The 27,152-nt window shown below is 32.8% G+C and overlaps 1 protein-coding gene across 8 annotated transcripts in view; it reads right to left on the bottom strand.

Moving 5' to 3' along the window:
* LOC118196166 (zinc finger homeobox protein 4-like) overlaps positions 1 to 27,152 on the bottom strand; it is a 392,029-nt gene that overhangs the window by 45,989 nt on the left and 318,888 nt on the right. Inside the window, exon 1 of one of the 8 annotated variants that reach the window (XM_085826210.1) lies at positions 10,798 to 10,924. The exons of the other annotated variants lie outside the window; for them this stretch is intronic. The gene's annotated coding sequence lies outside the window, so the exon portion shown is untranslated. Of the gene's footprint in view, positions 1 to 10,797; positions 10,925 to 27,152 lie in introns of those variants that run through there. 8 annotated transcript variants of the gene reach the window in all.

Raw genomic sequence — 27,152 nt, 5'->3', positions numbered from 1 at the left:
CACGAAAAATTGTGTTCAGAATTAATTTTAAAGCAGTTTTATAATTTTTTGAAGGAAAAGAGTATTTTATTCTGTCCCTACGTACAGATATTACGCAAAAACATCGTTAAATTGCATTCGATAGCGGTTAAAATGGATATTTTCGTTGAAATATGCTGCCTGAAACTTTTCGCGATTACAATACTTCCGTTTTACTTCGTACAAGGAAGTAAAAAATTAGTTAAACATGAATGCGGATACGAAACAACGAAAATTGCACTCTTTTTATTGCGACACTAAACATGCTCCGTAAATTAACCTCATTAAGTTAGCAATAGGCCTAGGCTCTGCTTAATCCCCAAAGTTAAAAATTAGCTAACTCGCCACGAAAAACTAATTTTCGTGTCGAAACTATCGATGGGCAGAACCTATAAATGAAGCATGCAGAGGCATTCTGAAGGCGTTGTATGATCCAGCGTGCGAAGATGTACCAAGATGTTTCTTGAAGGAGGAAAAAAAATAATCGTGAAGTCTTAATGATTATTTGCAAGGTCAGCTGCCAAACAAAGACGAGCGTAATAATCAGCCCCAGTTTACGCAGACCCTCTCAAAAAACAAAGCCATTTAATAGCAGGCAAAATTATCGGTTTAAGTTCGCGGCTACCGTGCTCCAGAGGCGAGGAGAACAACAGCAACTAAAAACCTCGCTGATGGTTTTTTGATGGGCACACGGGTCCCACCGCTAGTGTCACAGGTAGACCCCATTCTGAGACACTGCCTGCGAATTTTCCATTAAGTCTTTCGTTCATGATGCGGTGATTACAGCTATTAGCCAATTACGGGAGAGAGAAATGTTGTCGCGATCAACAAGTTAGTTGACGGTTAAGAGTGCACTAGTCGTTACTTTTTTACCGTTCTTATGTAAGGCCGTGTCGATGAAGGGGGAAATCGTCATTTTCGCTCGACTTCGTTCGTCATATAATTAGGCAAGTTCCGCTAAATGCCCCCTGACACGCTATTGCATCAAATCGTTTAACAACGCACTAGAAGAAGAGTAACTGTGGCCCGCGAGTCTGCGAAGTAGGTTTACATTTTTCCCAGCTACATACAATGCCCGAATTCATAAGTCGACAATGGGCAAATCAACGATGGCTCGTTTCACTTTTCACGAAAAGGGATGCTGCAACTCCTGGTCATTAATTTCCTACGCTTACCTTCTTAGCTTGTGTAACTCTTCTAAGTTGCACCAATAACAATACTCAGTGGAAACATTCAAATACGGACATTACTTATCAGAATGATTAATAAAGGTAGAATGTTTTTGATATTATCGGTCACATTTACGCTAAGTACTAATTTAAAATTTAATTTCTTTTAATTTTCATACGATTCATCGCAAATTTCATTGAGAGGTATGGTATAAAACCGTTAACATCCCGAAGGGATGAGATTAGGCTTAATCTTATAAGGTACTTTCTCTCTCCTTTCCGCGTGTCTTCGTGCCGGAATTGGAAGCATACTCGATGCCTATTTGAGAGGTCCTGGCGAGGGCATTGCGCATTTTTCATGTCTCCAGCTTTAAAAAAAAAATAAATAAATAAAATAAAATAAAATATTTATTTAAGTGTTAATATGATCTCTAATAATTAGAGTATCGAATAGCCAGTTTTAAAATTTTTAACCTATACTTCCGCACAAAACTTAAGAGGAGAAATCAAATGCGACACAATGCATTTATAGCCAATAAATAAAAATCTAAGCAAGCTTAAGCTATAATCAATAAAAATGCATTAGTATAATTCATAAAAATATACGATGAAATTAATAAGTCCAAATCGCAATATCCTTCATTTATTCTTCCAATTAAAAAAAAATATATTGCTTAGCCACGTAACTTATTATTGGGTTAAAACTATGTTTTAATAATAACTTAATACATTGCGACTTATACTGTTTTACAGTAAATTAAAAAAATACAGAAACAAACTCTCCTACTCACAAAGTTGGGACGGATCGGAAATGATTTCAGTATCTAAACGTCATTTCCCAAATAGTTCTCAGAGTTCCAAAAACGAATTCAGATGACGACATTGCCATTAAATTTCGCTAAAATTACAACATCATATTTTGTTGTTACAATGCAATACTTATCGTTTCATTAAAATAAATTTTTCTGTAAAAATGTTTTGTTTGTAGAGAAAAAGTTAGTTATTTAGTCTGTATTTTAAGGTAATAACCTCTCTGGTGGGCCAAACATTTGGCTATACTATTATCATAAACTAAGAATTAACTACATTGAGTTGATGATATTAAATTACAATCTAAAAAAATATAGTAAATTTTTATGTTTTGTTCCCCTCTCTCTCTTGCTTCCTTCACCCGAATAAAATGTACTCAAAAATTGCCACGTGCTCCATGAAATAAATAAGCAAAAGAACTTATAAGTTAACAGTTTCAGGTTATCATAAACCAGTTTCCGATTAGTCAGTACCTCACTATCAAATTTTGCAGATAAAACTGCATCAGACATTTTATTGTATCTATTTTAATTTTGCTTTAAATGAAATGGGAATATTTTGTGTTGAATGATAAGACTTCTTTTGTTCTTAGTTCATCGAAAGTTAAAAATAATACTTTAGGTACAACTATCTGTAATTTATTAAAGAAACATTGCTTTATTTTTTCCAAGGCCCTTGCCTCCTATTTTTTGGGGGGAGGGGAGGGGAGGGGGTTAGAATATATATACATATATATATATATATATATATAAATGAATATTCAGAAATTGTTTCGTAATCCAATCATTACACATTTTAGAATTTCCCCACTTAGATGAAACTATTGTTATATTAACATTTCTAACACCTCCCCCCCCGGAGAGAAAAGTATCGATAGAAAATCTTTTTTTGATAAAAAATCTTATGTTTATAGGCATGTGAGCAAGAATTTAAGATAAAACTATAGCACTACATTAAGACACAATATGTGTAATCATATGTATGATTTTCCTCCTCCACCAGAAGTAATATTTCTTTTTCTTTCCTTGCTCTTTTCATTAGGCCAAGGATAAAAATACTGCAGAAAGCTATAGGATTGCATTGGCTTTTATCTATTAAATACAGTTACAGTTGCTTCTGTTTAATTTATTTATTACTAAGACAAAGGCAAAATATACAGATTATAATAAAAAAATCAATGTACTTCCCAGGGGGGGGGAAACAAGATTTTATTTAGAAACACCTACATTTAGCTCTTTATATACTTTGTGCACTCTTTAACTCATTTGTAAACCCCATTTATAAATCAGTTCTCTAGAATACCATTTAAGTAATAACCAAAATAATTATTACGATATTTTAAATTTAATTTTTGTGGTTGCTACGTCAAGAAATCTAAAAGAAATCAGATATACCTCAAAAATCTCTATTTCTAAATAAAAATATATAAATAAAATAATAATTAAAAAATATTTTCCCCTCCACTAAAACAAACAATTTTAAAATTCAATTCTAATGAATTAGTACCTAAAATGTGATAAAACAATTTAATTATTTTACAATATTTCCAAATAGGCATACTAGCGGAGAAATGGTTAATACAAAGAGGCAATTATTAGTACGACGATCGAAGTTTGACTTCTTTCTGCTGTCGGATTCTGATATAACTACTGTAACGCTAACATCATCTGTAAACCCGGGAAGGGCTGCTGAGATATAGATTAACTGACACAGAGATCAAAAATGGAATACGTCTAGAATTACGTATCAGAAATTCTAAACATACTGATGAGTTCACGTAACTATTTTTATTCCGGAATAACTGGCACTAATAATAATAATAATAATAATTTTCACAAGAGCAGAGAAGGAAAAATCTCACATTCAAGTTTAGTTCTTTCACGTTCTTGTTTATCTACATTACTAAATATTCAAATTTTGAAATGTTTCATAAAAATGTACCTAAGCCTATGTGGTTATATTAATTTATTTGGAATCTGATCCGTTAACAGAAAAAAATGAAGAAATTTTGCAACTGAATCCTGAACTGTCTTAAACGTATTCAGTCGTGAAAACCATCATACCGAAGCAAGAAAATTACTTCTTTTGTCTAAATACCTGCTTTATTTGACAAGAGATAGTCAGAGATACTCGAACTGTCTGTGGTAAAAAAATTCAGACAGAAGTAAATCTAAGCAACAATTCCACCAATTAGAAAAAAATATCCAGCAAGATAAATTGCCTAGCATCGATGAAAGTGTAGCTCGGATAAGGAAAGTATTTGACGCTTCTGACAATTATGATCATGCTTTACTAGTTCCGCATTCTGCAAAGCACTTCCATTTCAGACAAAACAATCTAATCATTTGAGAAGCTGCAAGTGGAGGCTCTTAATCACAGGACTAGAAATGTAAGGGGCCTCGTCACTATAGCTAAGGCATCCAGGAACCAATCGGATGGTCGTCGGTTAGTCTTTGCAATCGCATATTTATTATTACTGAGAAGAGTGCGTGGGAGGTAGTGAATGGGGAAACAATAATGGATCTTCTATCACTTCACCGTTTCATATATGAGAATGGAAATACATACATCACGATGTCTAGAAGACACAGCGATTATTAACTTCATTCATATAAAAATTCGATTGGGATTAGGTGCGTTTTCTGGACTTTTAGTGGGCGAAATCACGGAATTGGGTGAGAAGGAGGTCACTAGAAAATGAAAACATGCCTTGCGATTGGATTCCCCAATGGTTTCTTTATTTTCACAGGTTTGTTCTTCTTCTCGTGTCGCCCTGGATTTCTAATTCGTGAGTTCGGTTTCCAGCTCGGAATACAATGAGGAGAAGCAGAATTGGACATATACTCTTCTATTATTACTAATCGAAATATCGCTTCCGAAGAGTAGTCTAGACGGGTTCAAATAAAGAATTGCAAGAAAATGAATCTTTACAGCGTTTCGTTAACCTGTTACCACAGCGCTAGTACAGAACAGGATTGAGCTTCAGAAATAAATACGTAAATAAGAACAAAACAAAAGAAAGGTTTGGTTCTTGGGGGAAAGAGTCAACACCCAAACCATGAAAAGTAAGAAACTTCTTTGCTGTTAAGGAAATTTTCTCACGCAGCTATTTGGAAATTAATATATTATTTGCGCTTCCATTAATTGACATATTATTATGTTTACGGGGCAATAAACCGACTTATAAAGGAGGAAACTGTTTAATACATTAACTCCTATGAACGTATATTGCTTAAAATTGTAATTTTAATCGCACAGAAGATTATGAAACAGATTAAATCCAAAAATTCTACATATATATTTCAGACAAATTTACTTTTTTCATAATCGTATCTCTTTTTGAAGAGGCGACTGCTCTCCAAGCAAGCCGTACAGCTTATGACGAAAACCTAAGAATTAATTCCTTTTTTCTTTTTTTAATTATTTATGCTAATAATTGATCCTAAATTTTCAAAATTAATTATTAATTAAATCTGGGATTGATATGTTAAGAGACTGAAGAGAATAAACCATGGGTAAAGCTAGAATACTTTGTAGCACATTAATTTTAACCACATTTAATTTTCATATAAGATTAGTTTTATTAGTCTACTCACATTTCACTATAAAATTTCATATATATTTATTTAATTTTTTTTCCTTTGAATTTTATTCACTTATATATGTTCCTTCTAATTTTTTACTTTCTCTACTTTCATATATAACACCGTTTATTCAAGTCACATATGTCCTTGGCAGCTGCTGCTGTCAAATAAATAAATAAATAAAATAATACCAAATTCAATTTGTACTGAGGAGCTAAAATTTTGAGACCTAATTCTTAGAAAACATGGCGTATTGTCATAATTTGAGGCGTAGGATTGAAATACGGGGGGAAAAAGTCATTTCAGAAAAAGTCCGATTTTGAGTCAAAATATACCTATGTTAAAAAAATGCTATATATAAATCTAATATATATCCTAAATCGCTTTGTCGAGACATGAAAAGTACAAGTTCAATTTCGTCTATCAACCCAGTAGAAAGGGAGATATAGAATCCTTTGGGGAGGGGGGTGTACATTGTCAAATTTGTTTTCAGTTGCAATAAATAACATTTAAATGTATAATTTATGAAATCTGATTAAGGATTTCTCTCATTTGTTCACATGAAATATGAATGAAAGAATGAAGAAAGTTTTAACTAAGAAATGTTCTAGAACTTCAGTTATACCGACAAAGCGATCCTTTTAATAAATGCTGAGCCTGAAATGAATACTTGCGGCGGTTCGCAATTTATTTTGTGATACCATATTTATATAAGACATGCATATTTAAAAAAACTGCTTAGTAAGACTAATAGGGGGAAAAATAAAGAAAATCAAATTTTATTTTCAAATAAAAAGAGGATAAGAAATTTTTCACATTAGGAGTCATTATTGCAATTTTCACCAGACTATTTCACCAGACTATTATGTAAATAACATACATAACTGTAATGAATGGCAACAAGAAAACAAGATAACAAACATGATAAGACTGCAAAACAATCGTCGGCTTATTTCATTGCTTACTCCAGTCTGGTTACATAATTAGAATGCAACACTGTAATTTCCGTAATCACTTTCCAAAAACAGAAGTCAAGACTTATTTCATCAAGGGGGGGGGGATTTTAGCCCATTTTGAAATTTTATATTTTTTATGACTCGAATGACTATATGTTACAAATATATTCTTCTTACAATATAAATGAAACTTGCAATATAATCCGAACATTGATTTGCAGCCTTAAAACATTATGAGACTATAATTTTTCATGCCTCCTTAAAATGACATTAAATTCTATCCGCAACATATTTTTTTATTTTGAATATTTTAAAGTACAGTTTATTAAGATTTTAATCTTTTTTATGACAGTATGTTTTTAAAAAAATTTTACAGTTCAATTAAGATTGTTTTTTGTATTACTTTTAAATATTTGCATTCCAGTTGTGGAGTGCCTAAGACACGTTGGTGTTGTTAATGTCATTCTGAGACAAAATGAAGTATTATTTTTAATATTTTTGGACAATTAGTTAGTGGTGGTATGGATTTTAGAGTAACAGGAAGAACGAAATGTATATTCTGTACTCCTTAATTATCCGGGTTTAATGTTTGAAATACTAACCTCTTGAAAAGTTCTATTTGGACCATTAAGCAAATGATAATTAATAGTTTTTATTTGTTTATCGTCTTGTATTTTTTAATTCTTTAATTATTTTCCCCATTCTCCTTATTAAAGAATGAAATTTGCCAAATATTTTCCAACTATAATAATATAAATAATAATATCAAATAGTTATGTGTTCTCAATTCTGAATACCTAGTAGCACTTTTAATTCTCCATACAATCTAGGATACGATAATCTTTTTAAAATATTTTGATAAATGTTAATATTTCTTATATATATAATTAAAGTGTTAAAATAATTTATCTCTAAATCATTTAAAAAAATACGTATACGAGTAATTTTATCTCAGCATCGTTTAATTATCTATCTTTTAGAATACCTGTAATTTATAAATACTACATCATGCCAGAGTTTTTTTGCATGTACATCTTTTCTTCCCTTTAAAACACCTTCGACTGCAGGCATATCGTATAGGTGAAGATGACTTATTTTCGAGAGCAGTAAGTAATATTAATTACAAAACTCCAATCTTTCTCAACGAATTCTGGTATTAAAATTTTTATCTCTCCATATATCAACATCAATATTTTTTAAAAAATATTCACTCCAATTCTTTCTCAACAAATATAGTAATTCCAGCATTAAAATTTTAAAATGCCCGCTTATAAATTAAAATCATCTTCGCAGGACAAAGGTTAAGATCGAAATTAAAGCACAGTATTATTTTTCTCATTAACAGAAATTTAGAAAGCGCCACGCCAGAGAAAATAAAATAAGAAAATGTTCGAAGATCAATGCAAGAGGTCTTGACATTATTGCGATTAAAAGCCCGACAGGGTGGGGCCAGCGGATGAAGCCGTGACACAATAAATAAGCTTTTCAGCTACTACATCAAAAACCTGAGCTCTGTTACAGGATAGATAAATGTTATCTATTATTCATAAACACATTCCTCGATAGATCACCTCTTATTTCGAAACAGTAGCGGCTTCCCTGATAATGAGCCTCGTAATTGAAATCCAGACAACAACAGATCACGTGGAGATCTGATATTTTCACAGGCAAAACGCATTCGTTCGAATTAAACGAAATTAACGCATTCGTTTGAATATAAAAACATTATCCCCTTTATAAATCAATTAGTTCTGTTTCCGCGATTCCTTTTCCGCGTTTTTCAAAATTCTTCCTGTTCCCGCGAAATTGGAGAATAAAGTCCCCCTCCCACCGCTCCTCAGGGAATGTCACGAGAAGTCATTAAGAAGAGTTGGACAGTTTCTTTGTGAATAAATTAATCTTCATCTTAACATGGTTAGACATTGTCTTTTAGTTTAGGCCCCTCTTGAAATCTCTAGTTTCATTCTATTACAATATTAGCTGCTATTTTCACATCTTACCTTAATCAATATGGATGTTTTAGACATTATTGAAACTAAATGGGGGGGGGAACATCTTTAGCTCTGTATAAAGGTTATCAATATCAAATACGGAATAGAAATAAGGGGAATGTGGTTTTACTGGATTTGCATAAATGAAAGAATTAAAAGCTGCAAAGGCACAATTAAGACAAAAGCAGAAGTCGTTTTAGAATAAAGAACGTCATTTTAGAACGAATATTTATTCTGAAAGATTTTATTATAACTCATCTTCATAGAATTTCGGGTAAATATTATTTTTGACTTTAGGAAACGATCTTTTAGTTCATTGCCAAAATCATAGCAAAGTTTGAATATCTCTCTCTTTCCTTTTGAATACATTATTATCCGAGATCGTAAATATTTTTCAATTATTTCTTTTAAAAATTATTTTTTTAAAAACTAAAATTTTTTATTTCCTACATTTCGGGAGAAGCCAATGTCCAGTCAGCCCCCCATTATGTAACCTCTTTAGGAAAGGGGGTAATGAAGATTGATAATTCCGCGGAAACAGAAACGTTTTTGACAACCGCGTAAACAGGAATCGGGAAAACAGGAAGACACCCTTAAGAATGCCTTTCTGAATTTCACACACGTGTGCAGACTAACATTTAAAAAATATATTAACGTAATTTAATAGCCTTTAAAGTAACCTTTACATTAAAAAAAAGCATTTCATAGACGTGTACAGCCTAGCATAGTTTTAGCTCAAGGTACATAATTTATTTTATTTAACTAACTTCTTTTCTCAAAGAGACCTTTAACACAATCAAGAATGGGAAAATAAATGTGTGTACAAGCTAATACATTATTAATTTACTGTATTAATTTTTAACGATTAATTTAGTTGAAGTGAGGTAAATACCATTCTTTCTTTCTATCTATAGAGACAGAGTAAGAGACAAGCGGAGAACAAATGCGACCTGTTTGTTCAAGAGTGAAAGGTGAGTTCTGAATGATTTAGTTCCGATTTCGTTATTATTTGATTCACTAGTAATAAATGTCTGAAATTATTACTGGTTGAATTCTAATGTAAATATACGTGTCATTAGCGTTTTATAAGAAGTATATGGCAGTGATTAGTTTTGAAATGAGGCAGCTTAGGGAAGTTTATTATAAGCAATTACTATTTTTGGAACAGAAAAGAAAAATACCTAAATTAAAACAGAGAGTTTAGGGACTACTGCAGATTAAAGTTCGAATTTGGTTTACATATTTTTTATTCTGCACACACGGACATATATATATATATTATTTACTAAATAATATTGATTAATTGATTATATTATCTCCTAAGTTTAATTATAGTAGGATTATCTTAAAAGAGTGAATGAATACTAGTAAGTTATATTTTGAAAGATGTTTTGAAGTAACTTGAAAGTTAATTGTTAAAAATGTTTTAACAGGGACTCAAGCTCTTTTAAATGCTCTTTTGATCTATTTTGTAAATCTAAAAATCAGCTGATATTCCTTTCACAGTATGCTTTTATGCGTTACTTAGCTTTCGTATACATGCAGGTATACATAGAACAGAGATTATTTGTAACAGTTTATCAGTTCTTAGCTTGCTATACATGAAAACGGTATTTTGGCTGAAAGTATGCAATTTAATTATTTATTCGGAGCCCATGTCAAGAGTTATAGGTAACTTTTCAACAAAACCATTATTCCAACTACTCTATAGTGTAACACGAAGACATTCATAACGGAATAATATAAAGAAATTTAAAACTTCACATTTAAAAATAATATTAATTCCATAAAATATGAAACTTATGATGTTCTTCTTATGAATTAATGATTTATACATATCTTTTCAAAAAAGATTCCGGTGAATAAAACAAAGTTGAAAACAGTTTTATTAAAAAAACTCGAAATAGATTTTCATGAATTAACCAAATTATCTTTAATTAGAATTAGAAGAAATTAAATAAACGCTAAAAATTAAGACACAATTAGAACTGTAAGCAAATAGCACATATAGAGTGTGCTTCTACACTTTATAAACGTTAGCTGCGTTTCTGCAGGCCATCAACGACAGTAGATCTTTCAGTAATAATGACCCCAATCATAATAAAAAGTGAACACGGAAAATAGTTCACAAGATGTAATAACTAACAATTATTGAACGCCGAGCCTAACTCCGTTCAAAACGGTAAAGTTTTTTTAATAAAAGTGACGACAATCTGCGATTAATTTTTATCTTATTTTAAATTTAATAACTGAGTTTAATTTTGCTTACCTTTTTGGAATATCCTGTGAAATCCAGACAAGGCGTCTATCCGCGTTCAAAGACTAGCAAATATTATTTTACAGTACCAGTAGCAGTGGTTAAGTTTAGAAAACTTAAAGGCGGTGATTCGCGCACGACAGATACTATAATAGTATCTTTTCCTTTTTCAATTTGCACAGCGGGCAAGGAATCGATTAATTAGATCGGCTGGAGGAGATCGTGATTTATTTCGCATAGATGTGTTATGGAGACAAACAGTTTTCAATTTAAAGTTGGAAAGCAAGCTCGAATTTCATTCCAACACAATTAGGATTATAGCTTCTGTCCAATTACCGTTCATGTTTGCAAGACAGCAGATGGGAAAGTGGACCGTTTTATGGGAAACTGACGGTCATTTTATCAGGAAGGAGTGCTATTACATCCGGGAATAGCTTGCTTTGAAGATGCAAGTTCATCTAAAACGAACTAGCTCATAGAAAAGGAAGACAGCAAAGGTACAGATACTACTTGGGTTAAATGAATATATAATTTAATATTTCCAGATATCTGTGCACAGTTTGACAAGCAAGTATGCTTACGCATTACGGATATCTATATCTTTTTACCACTGTAAATTAAATAAAAAAGTTGTTCTTATAATTCTACAAAAAATATTGAACATTACGAATACTATTTTACATTTTCCCGTGAAAATATACATATAAGGAATATATATATATAATAATAAAAATATAATACTGTATGCAGAAGAAATGGAGCTACTTATGAATTCGTTTTCATTAATTATATCAGTGCATATTAAACACTTACACTTAACTTGAATGCATAGGAAATACATTTCACAATGTAGAAAAGAATTTCTAAAATTGTTCCAAACGGGAGTGAGTACGGTAATGGCCCCAAAAATGTAACCTTCAATTATAATTGATGCGTTGGCTAACATGAAGAATTTGTTTGAAATAAGATATCAAAATTGATAACATTATTATTATTTATACACCCAATCTCTGGATTAATTTTTTTTTTTTTTTTTTTTTTGTCCTAACAATTGCTGTCACTGTCGTACTCCGGCACGCCTTCGATTGTTGTGTGTCACAACTCTTAATTTCATTATTTTTGATTAGACTTCTTGAACATTATAAATCGTTTGTCTTTTCAAAGACTCTTAATCTCGTCTTATTTAATATGCCAGTGATGATGCACCTGTTGTCCAGCTTTAATTGCATTATCTTTTACGAAATGATGCTTTGTATAGGCTCTAGTGTTCTATGCCATTCCCCTTTCTGCCAAAGTCCTTTTCCATTTGAATTAATACGCCTAGCATTAATTGTTTTACTAATAATAAATTCATAAAATCTGAATACAAAAAAGTATTCAAATTGTATATAAAACTATAACTTTTTGACAAAATATTCATTCACAGTAAATATGATTTAAAAGAGTGATATAAAGGTTTTCGAGAAAAAGAGAAATAAACGGAAAATAAATAATCGTAAAAGAAAAACTATGTCAAACATTTGCGACATCCAATTCTTTTGAAATTTAACATTATTAAAAACAGGGTCGAAATCTTTTTTTTAAGACATCATAAGCCCCCGCCTTATGAAATGCCTTGTCGGTGTATTTATACACTTATGACTACTACAGTTCAGCGCTATAAATTAATCTACTGAAAATATTAGTCAGAGAAAAAAGCAATTTAAATGGAAAACGGCACTCTCTGCAAATGGAGGCTCGGGCGCCTGCTTGCGTCGTCTACTTGAAGCCGGCCCTATTCACGATGATGATTATTGTATGAAAGATCTTGATAAATCTTGGTCACACTAACTTTCCTTTCCAGTGGAAAATGCAGTGTCAGTGTGGATGCTTTCAGCTATGAAAAGATTATAAAAGTCACTACGGGAAAACATTCCACAATTTTGTCTCATAACGATATGAAGATCAGATTCTGTACGAGCAGAATTTGCTAATTTTAATAAGAACTTCGCTGGGCACATTAAGTCTTTGTTCAGCCTCACAAAATTGAATTGCGCTTTTCAGTGCACAAGTCAAGAGATTACCTGAAACTGAAACGTGTCTAGCATGAAGTAAAAAAATGTCCAAAAGAACTGCAAACTTCAGAAATCACTTAGTATGCAAAGCTTATTCCTTAAAAGGCCTTGATTTCTCGGAGGAATGCAAAGTAATGGCGAAATATGAAAACGGTTCGTAGAAAGAAAAAATACGGGCTTTGAGTAGGATTTTATAATTATTCTCGATCCCCTGCGAGTAATTCATCTACCACCACACAAATATTTCAATCAAAACTCATTAATTTCAAACCTGTTACGAAGGAAGCGGAGGCTTAAGGAATACATATGACTCCCGCTAAATCGAGCAGTCAATCAAGTGACAAGAATTACAAAACCCGAAGGTCACTAGCAATTAAGGCTCATAGCAATCCAGTCATTACCGTTTGAACTATTACCAAAAACAGCAGAAGTACGAAGGTGAGCATTTGGGGGCGGAGCCTCTTTCAGCTGTCAATCGGCTGACCCCCCAGGTGATGATCCGGGATGGGCTCTACGGGGGGGCGCACGTGCAAAAATCAAAAAGGGCACACCCACATTTATCCGCGTACCTTCAAGGCCAATGCTTCGAAATGACCATACATAACACTCGTGCCTATCCTCCTCATTAACAGTTCTACGATAAAGACTTGTTTTCGCATGGGGCACAACCAGTGGGATCTGACTGTTTACTTGTAGGTCATTTAGTAATGGATATCATTTCTGGAGGGAAAAAAAATTCTTATTTAATTTCTTCTCTGGGTGATAAATATAGGCATAAATACGAGATCTACGAAATTCCCCTCGTTATTTATTCTATTCACTATTCAATATGTCACATAGAAGGTGGCTTATATAATGAGTATGGATTTTACGAATAACTGGAAAAGTTACACTCCTACTGATAAGAACTACTGCAGAGCCTCAATCTATGATTTCAGACTATTTTTGGTCCTGAATGAAGTTCATTATCAATCATACTATTTATTCCTGCATCCGTCCTTCCTCGAACTATCTATCGTTTTACCGCATAAGTAAATTCTGTTCGTGGACCGTTTTCATATTTCGCCATTTTTCTGAGAGATCATCGCCTTATATTTTAAGGAATACCCTACTAAAAATGCCCCATAGAAACCAGTAAAACTTTTTATGGGTACCCATAAGATTTTATGGGTTTTTATTGACTTTTACTGGTTTCTGTTGGTCTCTGTGGGTTTTTTTTACTGGTTTCAAAATGACCCATAGAAACCAGTAAAACTTTCTACTGGTACCTATAAAATTTTTGATGGTCTCTATGGACTTTTACTGGTTTCTATTGATCTCTGTGGGTTTTTCTTACTGGTATCAATTGACACCCATACAACCAACATTCAATGGCAGAACTTTGTACTTGTTTGTATAGGTTTATATTGACTTTTGCTGGTTTTCTTACTGGTATCAATATAAGAATAAATCTTCTGTTGGTTTATATGGGTTTGTGCTATTTTTTTATCTGACGTTAATATACTTCTTGTAAACAATAAAATTAATATAATGAAAATATGATCTCTTTAAGACCACCAGAGTAACCTGTAAACGCAGGTGGTCGTTTTAGAGAGGGTTTTTACTAAATATGCTATTTTTTTATTTAAATCTTTTTTCGGAAACAATAACAGTAATCATATACACCACACACAACAAGGTCTCTCCAAGGCGACCAGCCGCAAATAAAAATTCATCTTTGCAAGTGGTCGCCTTAGAGAGGTGATGCTCAATACCAATAGATACTCACGTTCTCAGAGATACGTTTATCTTTTAGAGGTGGTCGTCTTAGGGAGATTGCATCTACGGAATGAATCTCTTTAAGGCGACCAGACACACTTGCAGAATTTTCTTTGTGAATGGTCGCCTTACAGAGGGAATATTCAATACCAAAGTATACTTATGTTTTCAGAAATACTGGTCTCTTTCAGAGGCGGTCGTCTTAGGGAGGTGGTTTTTGCTACGAGTTGGTTCTCTGAATACACACACATAAGCACTTACATTTCTGATATTACAAATAAACACCGGTATCAACCAACATCTCTTTAACGCGAACAAGTTCATTTACAATCGCAAAACTTTTCTCCCTGTTAACGCTGACGTGAAGAAAAAATTCCCCCTCCCTCCCCCACTGTCAAAAGTTTCCCAAACAAGCAATATGGCGCCGCTCTAGTTATTGTTGTGTGATGGTGGTGTTATTTTCTTCGTGGTTGTAGTAATGCAATATATTATTTAATAGGATTTCCTGTATTACAAATTTTACTATGTTTTACTGTTTAGAAATTAGTAATAAATAATAAAATACCAGCACTGACAATGAATATACCACTAAAGCCATGCACGTGTAATCGTGTCTAATGTTTGAGAGAACGTTGCTGATAACTGACTAGTTGTGAAATGGAGTTTCTGAGCGTGAAATTGATTTTGCATCTTTACTTTTATCCTGAAAAACAATGTGCTTAAAGACTGAAAAGTGATAATTTCAGGCTTGATAATTTGTTTCAGTGTGCAGATGCAGAAATGTAGTTTTTGCATTCTACTGAAACTGTATTTTGGAAAATTTATGTTTTTGATTACAGTTTAGAAATACTTTTTTAAAGCTTGTTCATGTAGATGCTTTATCATTTCAATTTATGTACTAATAAATTTGAGCATACCTTACTTAAAAATGATCTTGCATGATTCAATTTTGAATTTTTCGACTAATATGATGTGGCCGAGCAAAAAGAATGTTTTTTTATGTTTTAAAAAATGTACTAATTATATTTCGCGAGCAAAAAAGGTAAGTTTTATTAATGAAATAAACATTGAAGTATTTAATGTGTTTATTACTTATTGAATGGGGTAGACAAGACATACAAGCTTAAGAAATCTTTTTTCCACTACTAAAATTATGTGAAAATTTAGATGATCATAGTAGCTTAGATTGTTTTTTCTTTTTGGTCTATTTTTCTTTACAAGTATGAGACTAGAACCCCATTTTTACATTAAATATTTTGTTAAAACACATATAATCATTTTTATGCATACTTTAATTTTCATTATTATTAGTTTGATGAAGAAAATTTCAAATGTGTTTTTCATAAATTGCTTTTGAAATAGAAATAGATTTGTGAATAAGATTTATGTAATATTAAATGTAATAGTCTTGGGAGTATAAAACGTGAATTATTTATTTGAAAAAAAATTACATTTAGTTGAAACCTCATATAGTGGTTATTTTCTTAAATGACCACCTCTGATAATGGCACATTTGTCAGGACAATAATTAAATAACAGGACTTAAAAATCATTCATAGTTTTGTCAGGCGACAGGAAACTGGCATTATCTTGAATTGTGGAGTTGATTGTTTTTGGAACGTTTTGCTGTATAATCAATTGACTTCGGTGTAGTAATTTTTACGTGGGTATGAATTTTGCAGAAGTAATTGAAAGATTTTACGAGACATTTAAAACCAAAGCTTTTCGGATCATGAGTCTTATAAGGGCACTGTTATAGCATTGTTTTCAAATATAGTAATATTTAAACATTATTTTCGGAATCACTTCCACAGGGAATCCGGTTGTTCTCTGAGGATGAAAACTCATATAAATAAATCTTCTGTATAGCCTTATACAAATGCAGTTAAAATTACTGTTATTACAACTAAGCGAATATAGCCACATTTGTTTACAAAAAGTTATTATTTCTAAATACTGCACTACATCAATTTCATTTAGCATTGTAATTTCAGAAAATGCTCAGCATGAGGTATTTTTATATTATATAATCTACTGTCAAAAACAATAGCTACCTTTTCAGTACTTTAAAATTTTACTATTGAGAATTTTTATGGTTCAAAATAATATTTCTATACAATATTTCAAGTATTCTTTCTACAATAGAAATCTAAATAACTTGCACCTAAAACACTGACTCAAATTTATTGCAATAATGCATCGCTTTAATTAAATTTATGTTCCCTTGAGATGATATATGAAAAACCTTGTGTAATAATAAATTATTAATATATATAGGTAAATAGTATTTATATATATTTTTTCGTGTAAAGTGCAGAATCACCCACTTATTTATTTGGCACTTTGTACAAAAGTAAAAGGAATTGGATTTTTGTCAATTTTCTTTTGACTTTTAAAAGTGAAAATAGGTTGATGTGTACATGAATAAAGTCAAAGGAGTGCACAATGGCACTTTTGTGCAGTTCTGAGATGTTTTTTTAAGTGAAAATAGGTCGATGTGTACATGGATACCGAGTATGTGCAATTCTTAAAAACACGCCAAGCAGTGGGCGATTCTACACTTTCCCCATTTTTCTATAGGAATTTAGTTTCATTAAATTAGTTATTTAGTATAATTATGTGTATATGAATATATTCATACTTATTCACATAGATGGAATTTTTACAGTACGAAAGTTTATCTTTTTTACATCAAGAACTACATATACTATAAATACCCATTATGTTATAGATTTTATTTATATAAAATCTGTGGAAGATTATATAGCACTAAAAGTGAGATACGGAATAAAACATTATACACAATGAGATATTTTCTTAATTCCCGAACTGTGCGTTGAGAATTGGTATTTGTTGAAACTTGTAAATTTTTTAAAATTCATTTTGTTACAATATAATTTATTGTATTTTGGGTACTATTAAGTTTATTATATGTTATCTTCATGTTTCATTTATCTTTTGAGAGATACAGGTAACATTCAAAGTATTGTAATAAGGGGTCGACACAGTGTTTGTATATTATTATTTCTTCACTACATTATATTCTTGGATTCATCCTTTCTTCCACGCAAAACATCTATGTGTATGCATGTCATAATAAGCTGCAGGGTGTTACTATCATTGGTAAGCGAGCTTTAAGGGGATAACAGAGTTCAAATTTAGCATACTTGCTAAGTTTCTAATTTGCAAGTCCCGTATCCTTTTTGCTTGCTTGTTAATAATGTTTCTCTTCCTGAAAATTTGGGTTTCTTCTAGTTTTGTTTTTTAATTTGGTTTAGTGCATTGTAGGTAACTTAAAATTTAAGCAGATGCTAGAAAGTACCATCCTTTGGCAATACATTTCTCATTAGGTATCAAATTGTTAAACAAGCTGATGTGATTAAATACAATTGTTTAATTTCCCAATTAAAGAACTGAAATACAAATATATGCAGTGAGGTACAGTACTATATGTATATATTTATAATGAAATCAATAATATATATACAGTCAAAGTAATGATCCGCAACCATCAAATGAAATGATATTATATATATATGTAATAGATTCTGTAGTCGAATACAAGCAGCTGAATCCGTAATGAACAGCAAGAATTTTGATGGCTTAGAGATGTTGAAACTCCAATCCACAATGAATAAGAAATTTGGCAGTCGAGGTAGATTTAATTCAACTTTTCTTTCAGCAAATATGTTGCAGCCACAAACAAGTTGGCACATTATTTATGCCTATTCCAAAAATTAACATTTTTGATAAATGTGTAGTAAGAAACAAGGAGCAGACAGACTGCAATCCAGCTAATACAAAGTGTAAAAAGCAAATGCGTTACATTAAGGGTGAAATCTTAATTCAGACCGAGTTAATTTTGGTTCTCGATGCATTTTTACTCGTCTTTGATAGTTAATACTGCTGTAAAATTACTATTGGCTGTTTGAGTTTTAGTTTCTTTTACAACATCAAATTATGTAAGAGTCATATGACATGAATTAATCTCCAAATGATGCAGTGCAGAAAGATTACTGATTTTAGAATAGAGAAGGAAAATTAATTTTACGCTGCTAATTTAATCTTTTGCATATTCCTTATTTTTCTTACATATATATAGTACATATATCATTCGATGGTTGTGAATCATGACTTTGGTTATTATCTTTCTATTCATTTTATTTTCAGAATTATATAAAGGTAGTTTAAAATTTTGTAAAGAGAATTTATACAAATATTTTGTAATATGTTTATAGATATTGACATGCATTAAGAAGGACGGGCTCGTAGGCCTCTAGATATTTTAAAATTTTATTTATTCGCATTGAGTTTTATTTAAAATTACTTTACATGCTTTCTCTGCAATTTAGTTCTGTTCATTTCATCAGTGCTAATTATGTACTTCTGCTGGTTTATGTTTTTATGGAAATTTGATTTACAGTTCTATTTTTGTGTATTGTTTTTTATAGGGATTCTGTATATGGATACCCTCTTCTATGTACGATTCTATGTATGGATACTCCACTATGGTATAATGCTGTTGGTTCTGTTTATGGGTTTTGTGCAGCGATTTTTCCAAGAGGTACCTTTATTGGTCTGTAGATTTTTGTGTAGTGGTTTTTACAGGATTTGGCGTATGGGTGCCTGTATAGGTGTACATGCTTTTGTTTACTGGTTTTTACAAGGCATAGACCATTTTTATAGAATATCCATTTTTTTAATGGAAATTTGGCCAATGGATGGATATGCATTTAAAGTTTTGATTTTTGGCTATGGGTTTTTACTGGGATTTTGTTTATAGTGCCTACAGTTCTACAGAGATTTGGCCTACTCGTAACCGTACAGTCGTACGGGTTTCTGTTTACAGGTTTTTTACGGGTATTTCGCCTACAGGTACCTATACAGCCGTGCAGGTTTCTTTCTATGGGTTTTTACGGGTATTCAGCCTATGGGTACCCGTACAAACGTACAGGTTTCTTTTTATGGGTTTTTACGGGTATTTGGCGTACGGGTTTCTTTCTATGGGTTTTTACAGGAATTTGGCCTACGGGTACCCGTACAGTTGTACGGGTTTCTGTCTGTGGGTTTTTACGGGGATTTGGCCTACGGGTACCCACAGAGCTGTACGGGTACCCGTAGGCCAATTCCCCGTAAAAAATTTTATGGGTTTCTACGGGGCATTTTTAGCAGGGTAAGCTTTGCATTAGTGATTTATAAAGTTTGCAGTTCTTTTGGACATTTTCTTACTTAATCTAGGATACGTTTCGGTTCATTAAGTCTCTTACCTTGTGCACTGAGAAGCGCAATACAATTTTGTGAGGCTGAACGAAGACTTAGTGTGGCCAGAGAAATTCGTATTGAAATTAGCTAATTCAGAATCAGATCTTCATATCGTTATGATACGAAACTGTGGAAGCTTTCCATAGCTGAAGCAAACACAGTGACGCTGCATTTTCCAGTGGAAGGAAAGGTTTTTAATTCACCAGGATTTATCAAGATCATTTAAATAATAATTATCCCTTTGCAAACCAGCTTCAAGCAAAGACGCACAGGCAAGTGCTCGGGCTCGTTTTCCATGCTTCCCGCATGGACTGTTTGGGAGAAAAACTGAGTTAACATGTATTTATTATGTATGTTACCTTCCGTCTGGACTATAAATCTCACAACACACTACTTCTGTAATGCTTCGTCTGTGGTCCTTAACTCAATGTTCGCGTTTGTAGCGTCATTTCCGAATATAATTCTGCAGCAAATTTCAATACGTTTATTTTATTAGTTTTCATCAGTTTATTACTGTAAGTTCGCATAATTAAATTTTTTTTGGGGGGGGGGTCTAGAAGATATATACAGGCGAAATAGAAGATAAAAATGAACAAGAAATAATGATAATTGAGATTTATTATGCTTACAAAAATGTTAAGAGTGTTTATCTATGTAAAAATTCAAAGTGATTCGGACAGTTAAAACACTTTAATTCTCGAAAATCATATTTTAAATTCAGTTAAAAAACAAGATGTTTTCGCTAAAAAGTAATTCAATATGGTGTATTTAAGTGGAAAGTAATAAACGTTATTAAGTTACAGTGTTTTTCTGATTCAATAACTCACCCCCTTCATCTCCTTGAAAAATAACAAATCGAAGTTCAACTGTACACGAAACTTCATCCGCTTCTCTCAGGACATAAATCAAAAACTTATGTAATTTCTTTTGTTTTTTCTCTCTTAATAAATGCGCAATATATCTCACTGTCATGTCCTTAGCTTAATGTCTTACCCTGTTCTCCTCTGCTTCTCTCATCTTCGCAGCAATAGCGCTTTCTGCTTAAGAATTAAACAAGAATTAATAGAGCCTACACGAATTTCTTTCACTAATTAACATTAAAATTAGACAAAAAGGCAAGCTAACTTTGGCGCAGGTTTTGAATAACATTCTTTCAATTTCGAGGGCGATATCAGATACAGATCCCTACTCTTCAGAAGTAAATTTTTTTCCAAATTTGGGATATAGATAAGGATTATGCTAGTAATATGATAGGTAAGAAAATTGCGTCTCTGAGGCCACATAACTTTGGCGAGCTAGCAGGTGAAACTCCGAGTACGGTCAAGGAAGTGAAAAGGAGGAACAAGGCGAGCACGAATGTAGCGCCATCTATCGAGGAAAGCAGTAATAAAACATCAAGAACTAGAAAGGGTAAAGACAGGAATGGAACTAATGTCACTAACAAAAGAGGATAAGTTTTTGTAAATATATAATGCTTCAAGAAAATCCAATTTACTAAATGAATACATTTTATGGGTAATTTCTAAGTCAAAATTGTGATCAAATTTCCGACTATCATTAGCTATCGAAGAATTGTTTATTTCTTCTTTTCGAACACAACATTTTTATTCTGAGGTGGGTAATTTTAATGCTATTTTAGTTTGGCCAGGTTTGACGGTAACAGAAGACAACAAGAATCGATGTCTTCTGTTTATTTAAATATTTCAGAGAGAGAAAAGTTGTTGCATAATTGCTGTGAAGGCGGCTCTCAATACATTTTCCAATAAAGAACCAATTACTGACATTATCGATTAATTGGTTAAATTAACATGTACACTGATGGATGTTTAAAGACAATGTGCTATTTAAAATCCCTGCCTATTATTTAACTGCTAATAGAATACAATAATTATTAACATTAGAAAAGTAGATTTTGGCAGCCCAGATAAAGATATTTTCAATTTTAAAGAAATGCATAATAATAAACTTTACGCTTTGAACAATGAACCAAGGATTCTACGAGTTTACATTCACGTCTCTGATTCGAGACATATAAATATGCATCGAAACAAAATGATTTTCACGAATTTACCAATCATCATTCTTTATATAATTATTTTTAAATATTTTCTCGATAATTATCACTTTCGTTAAGTTACAAAGCCTGTCAGAAACATGAATCAAAAGAGAAACTTCAGTACTATTATTAAAACGCCTAATAAAAAATTGTATCATTAATCTTTTTCTTCTCTCGTGTTTTTGTCTCCATTGCATCTTTTAAAGAGTTAACAGAAATTATGTAACCAAAGCAGTAATATTTAGGAAACGAAGAGTTTTTAATTAATTTTGCTGTTAATATAAATTTTAATATAACTGACGGCATCAAAAGATGCCAAAATATTATAAAAAATGCCCATTAATACTTCATGTAAATAAACGTGCATATTAATGCATTATATAACATTATATACTATACTATATAACATTTCGCTCACGATTTACTTGTTTCAAACGGCCTATTTTGATATGGCCCCAGGATACGCAATGCGTTGCTATAATGTGGAAGTTAAATTAAGATCTCATTGCGCGTGGCCTGGCAACAGCTTTCTATTTTTCCGGGAAAGGACTTGCTTAACAAAGTGATAATCGTAAAACATGGAAATAATTCTTTCAAATGTTAATTAAGAAAGGCAAAATGGATTACTTAATACCACTTTAATTAAAAAGTTAAATTTATAATTTTCTCTTTTCAGTTTTAGTAAGTATCATATTACAAAGAATTATAAAGACTGGCTAGCAAAGCAAAGCAATTTAATTCAGCGCTTTTTCTTAAGACATCTATTTTTTTTTCCCCTCATCGTTCAAAAGCAGAATTTATAGCGGTATCCACACTCTTCCCTTCTACTCCGAATGTCATCTGTGTGTTCTTCTCATTTAGATTAATTTTTCTTGCAAGGGGAAGTTCACAAGAGAATTACTGCGACAGCGCCAGTTTTATGCGAAGGTCTTTAAAAATTAAAACCATCCGCGTATTTTCACAGATGGAAATGTCGCACTATTTTTCAAGTCTGACAGCCAGAAACGAAGCTTTCAGGGCTAGTCTAAGGAGTCTCAAGATGCTGCATGTGTGGAATTAAATGAGAAGCGTTTTGCAGTAATACACACACGCGCCTGCTGAAGTGATCAAAAACTACGACCTTCTGTGGATCTGGGTAAATAAGGAAATAAAACCTAAATAAAACACGGAAAAAAATAATTTTTTTATTCCTTAACTACTACTGCATTTCCTTATTCGTGTTCAAGAAGAATAGATAATTCACTAATTTTACGCTGGAATGAAGTTTAATTATTATAATATATAATATAATTTATTCTTTTATTTATTTTTCTACTAATAAAGAATTTCTAATTTCTAATAAAAAACGAATGATTTAAGGTTTGCAAGAACTATTTTCATCATAATTAAATTAGCAGATGCATTTTAACAAACATTCTATCATTAATTTATTATTAATATTTAACGACAGACTTTGATAAACCCAAGTTAAGAATAACTACGATGAACCTAAGCTGACTATCAAAACAACAATTAGCATTTAAAAATTTGCGCATGCTGACGTGTAAACATAGTCATATATATGTATATGTAAACTACAGTAATATTGAATCAGAAGATATTGCATGAAATGCAATTCTTTCTATACGTATTTTCTAGACCAATTAGGAATATAGTGATTAGGTTTGTTTTGGTTTATGCCATTACGGTAAAGCAGTCGAGAGCTATCTGCCTAAAAGGAGGGATGCCTTTGTGGAGCGCTTTCTAAGGGAAACTTGCTGTTATACACATTACACATAGGAAAAATCAAGAAAACGCTCGTGCAGCCAGCCCGTTCGCGGGATTCCAACCTCGGACAGAACTACAAGTGTTTAGCGGCTCTGCCGCTCAGCCGCTGGTGGGCCATATAGTGATTAGAAAAGACTTATTATTAATTAAGACTAATATTATTTTAGTATTCTGTGGAAGTGGTCGCCTTAGAGAAGTAAAGTGCAACAGATATATTTATTTACGTTTTCAGAAAGACTGATCCATTTCAGAAGTGAATGTTAATAGCAGGAGGTTACCACTTCAAAACAAAATCCTGGAAGTAGCCGAAACGAGTTGTCTTCAGTAAAGACTTAAAATACAGATATTACACAGTAAAACTATAGCAAAGAGTATAGCTATAGCTCTTGTGCTTACAAAAATAGCCAGCAGGATATTTAGGTTTGAAATAATTTTACGTTAGTAGCTACAGCCAAAAAACAGAAACGCAGAATGGAAAAGCGCTAAGCCAGAATATGAGCATAGGATTACCTTCACAGATACTATTCAATACTATTATTACCAATTTCATACCGACGTTCGAATCCTGGCGAACGGGCTGACTGCGCGTTTTAGTGATTTTTCCGATGTGTAATGTGTATACCAGCCGATTTCCCTTAGAAAGTCCTCCACAAAGGCATTCCTCCCCTTACGTAGATAGCCTTACTGTGCTTTGTCGTATTCAACTAAACCAAACCAAAGCCAACCGATTTCATACCACGTTTCAAATTCAGTACCATCACAAGCATTCTAGAACCAATTCCGGTCATTACCAATTCATCAGCATTTAATTACCATCTTTACTAATTTAGTCCCATTCCTAGCTCTCCTTGAACAATTTTTGATTATTTTGATACCAATGTACTACTGTTCAGTTTGTAGAGTCTCACTTTCATGGGAAGCATACACTACGACGAGACCCTAGCTGGATCTAAGCGACTTATTGCTATGTCCAGTAAGACAACAGAGACCTTAAGAAGGATGTAGAAACCCTTTTATTAAGAACTCAATAAGTTATCAGATGGTAGTTCTTGTGATTACAGAACTAGCCAGCATTTATTGCGTAACAAAAAAGTAATGTTTTCAAATTAAAAGTAATTTACATTTTAAGTTAGCCAAAGGTTACACAGAAATGAATAATGCGCCAGTTTGCTCGAACCTATACCGGCGTGACTAGCACTGTTAGCGAGAATAAAGCAATGCCGAATACAGACTGCTATAGCAGAAATTCAACTAGTAACCCGACCTTCAGGCGAAACTACCTCAAAATCTACCTCATTTGAATATGCGAGAAATAAAAATTAACATTCTGGCAGGAAAACGGAAAAGGAGAATGACAGTAAAGGTACTGAACATAACTGGTTAGGTAAAATAAATGAGTGCTTTACAAGCAGGTTACCAATTCATAGTATCGTTATTTTCAAAAATTCTAGTTAGAATTTAATTATAACGTTACTGCTTGATATCATCTAGTTTATCAATATGATAATTCATATAAATGTTTATCAATACAGTCCTTCGCAATTAGTGCTATTAAATGTATGTCTATCTTTGCACAATTTGAGAACAACAAAACAAAACTTTTCCCCTAACCCCTCAGCTAACTTCTGTTAGTTCTCTATAGGCGTTCAATTGAGATTCTAACGTCTTCTTCAGTGTTCTAGACGCTCTTGATGAATCACTGCGAGACATCTTCACTACAGAAGAGAAATGAGCAATCGCATATTTTATATCTTTTATCAGCGCTTTATGTACGTCGAAGCAACCAGCAGATTATTTTTGATGCTACGCCAATGCCAGGTAACAGTCTCATCAAATCAGAGGACAATTATGCAAGCATTTCTGCAATCCTATAACAGAGTACTCAATGAGATTAACACACTAATCCTCTCTATTCAATGCCGCAGACACCTGGTCTCGCAACGATTCATGATTAATAATTAACAATAAAAATGTAAAGGGTTTAACCTAAGGCATTTCCTTTCTTCCAAAAGATGCGTCACACTCATTAAAGATCTAGTAATGAGACTATACTCCCATCCCTAATTTCCACAGTTAACGAAGTAGAATTCCAATAAAATCCCACACCCCGGTTGAGCCTTAATGAAAGCGACCGAAACCCACGGGCAAGAAGGGTGGCAAAAAGAGGGGGCAAAAAAGGTCGTTATTTGTTTCTTGGTCATTTACATAAGTTAATTGCTCACACGCTTCCGCGCGGCGCCGCTTGTGTTTTCTTCCTTTTCAACGGTCACATTCGTCTTGTGTTCTTGCCTTTATCGCTATGTGCACAGTTGCTCCTTGCCAAGAGACATACATATGCATGAGGCATTTTATTTCCCTCTTTCAGACCCATGCGGTACGTTATTAATATTTTTGTTTTAAATGTTGAGATGTGAGGAAAAAACTGCGGTGGCTAAATTCGCTTTAATCTCGTCTGACGCGCGGCTGATCGCTTTGAGACGAGAATTACAACCACTTCTAGGTGTACAGGTATAGATCCGATTTGCGAATATGATCAATGCGCCACTACTTCCTGAAGGCGATCTCTCGCCATTTTAATGCTCTTGGTAACCAACGAGAAGATTAAAAAGAAGTTGAAGTCAGATTGACTAGAAATTCCGCTTTTCGTAACTGCTGGTAAATGAATATAATGTTTTCATGCGTACGTGTTCGTACCAGATTGAATAAACACAGAACCGATGACAGATTGATAAAATTAATTTTTTCAAAAGAAACACTTTACAATTCTGAAACTTCCCACAAAACTACTCCTACAGCGCTTCTAAATATCGCACAGCACAATCAGTAGTTGCCACTTCAGATTACGAAAAACGTTAAACAAAATGCAAAGCACATCTAAACAGCGAAGACCGCACGGAGATCTCTCAATACTCCAAAGTCAACTCTAAACTGAAAACTGAGAGCTGATGCTCTCTTCGGTCTTATATAGTTTTCTCCCGGCCATCGAGAAATTCCCAGTACCTTCCATTTCTCGAAATTATTGGAAGGCATATACAATCAAAGTTACATATGAGAGCCGGGTACGAATACAGCTACATATAGAGATCGATCAGTGATTCAACTGCTGCAGCACCAATTACAGTTATACAGTGACCGGACCAAAATGTCGCCAAATGGTTACTAATTTGGCAACTTCTGGAGATTTTTCTCCGAAATTGGCGACGAAATGCAGCCTCCCAAACTACCGTTAGCTTGGCAATATCTCGCCAGTTTAGCGATATAGGGATTTACTTCAATGTTAAATTGAGGTAGATCCTCGGACCCCCCCCAAGGGTGCTCTTCCTCAAAATTTGGAGGGGCGGGGCAAAATGGTATTGTTAGCCTGTATATCCAAGATTCTTGACAATGACAGGCGTAATCTTGTACTCCTTGCCACGATGAATCTCGTGGGCTTATTCTGATAAGGTCAGACAAGTGAAATTAATAATAAC

The sequence above is a fragment of the Stegodyphus dumicola genome, chromosome 1 (genome assembly GCF_044657685.1).
Source record: "Stegodyphus dumicola isolate Sdum_Otavi_A_Nest chromosome 1, ASM4465768v1".
NCBI classification, from domain to species: domain Eukaryota; kingdom Metazoa; phylum Arthropoda; class Arachnida; order Araneae; family Eresidae; genus Stegodyphus; species Stegodyphus dumicola.
The sequence above is the reverse complement of the archived record's forward strand: the minus strand, read 5'-3'. Positions and strand labels throughout refer to the sequence as shown.